We start from the raw sequence: 1,723 nt of genomic DNA, 5'->3' as shown, positions 1-1,723 counted from the left end.
CCATTCCGGCTAACGATGCATTGCCGGTTTGTCGGCCGAGCCGCTCTTCCCTCCCCCCTCCGTCCAGCTTCAGCATGGAATTCGTGGCCCTACCTAACGTGAAACAATACTTTCACGTTTTTCGAGCTTTATTTATTTATTTCGTACTCGAGTATGAGATTAATTTTTACATTATTTTTCCAACCCTTAAACGGTTTAAATTTATAAACTTATAAATTATCTCTATCGTAATTATCGATATTATTAGGTTAAAAGAAAGAAAAAGTTCATCACGTGCAATTTGAAGGAATTATCCAAGAAATTCGTGTACGAATAAGAGAGATTATGATCTTTAAGCATGGAACGTATACGCCTCGTTTTATCTGATGAACCGTTTAAAATTTGTTCTCTGGCTGGATATCGACGTTGTCCGTTTCTGGTGACGTCCATTAAACTCGAAACTTTTTTTTCTTTTTCCTAGTGTCTGTGGTGCCGGCGCAGCCGGCGTCTCCGGCTCGAAGAAGCGTGGAACGACTTTAAAGCGGCGATGCAATATCGCGCCAGCTCCAAGTTAACGAGAGTTTCGCGTGTTCCGGAAGCGTGCAGGTTTCCTCTGTCGCCGGCTACCACCCTCTCTCGCGCCACTCCCAAATTTTGCACGCACCTTAAATAATACGAGAGCAATTAGGCAAACTGTGCCACGGGCCACCATAAAAACGTTTCCAACTCTCTTGCCATTTCGACGTTTCTCGATTTCCCCCCCCCCTCCCTTCTTTTTAAAAATAATAGTACAATTATCGTTAATCGATATCGATATACAACGTGTAATAATATTTTCGTGATATTAATTATAACGAACAATTTATTATTCGATATATTATTGTACGTAATATTATTATAAATACAATCGGTCGTTCAAAATATCGATTTAAACGAGTTGTTTTCCGGGCACGGAGCGAAACGAACGTGTTTCTCTCTGCTCCTCGCAAAGAAAATCGTATGTAAATTAGTTACGGTATTCGTTTACTAAATTTAAAAATATGTTGTTTTAAAAAAAAATAAAAAGGGGGGGGGCGGCACGATTTTCATAAATTTCCAAAAATTTGAAAGGAAAATAATAATGATTGTTATTCGATGTTGAAAATAATTTTTACCCAATTTTCCCACCATCACCTTTTCACCTTTCCTCTTTAATTTTCCAACGATTCGAACAGCTGAATCCCTGTTACCGTTCGAAGGAAGGGGCATTCGGATCAACGGCGGCGCACCGTCGTCGTGGTGGACCATCATCGTATCAATGCGGCCCGGATTGACAGTCCCGCGCTGTGATAAATGATACCCTCCTCTTCCCTACACCAGTTCCGCGTTCGCCGTGGTTCCACCCCTGCTGAGAGAGAGCTCGAACGAGGGAAAGAGGGTGGATGGACCGCTCGCAGCCTCGACAGACTATGAGAGAAGATATCCGCGGTGAGAAGTAAACACGTTATACAAACGAATGCAGGGGATCGATAACGTTGCCAATCCTCTTTTTCCATCTTCTCTCTCTCTCTCTCTCTCTCTCTCTCTTTCCTTGGAAATAGTATTCGAATGATCGGTAACTCCTTATTTTTCGACGATTTATCGTGCAACGAATTTGAGTTGGGTAAAAAGTAAATCGTGCGATTATTTTGCAGGGTTAAAACCGTGTATAGAATCGTGGTGAGTGACGTATTCAATTTTTTGAAATTGTTTTACACTCCAATCA

This window comes from Apis dorsata, unplaced genomic scaffold (genome assembly GCF_000469605.1).
Source record: "Apis dorsata unplaced genomic scaffold, Apis dorsata 1.3 scaffold_245, whole genome shotgun sequence".
Taxonomy (NCBI): Eukaryota; Metazoa; Arthropoda; class Insecta; order Hymenoptera; family Apidae; genus Apis; species Apis dorsata.
Note: the sequence above shows the minus strand (reverse complement) of the source record.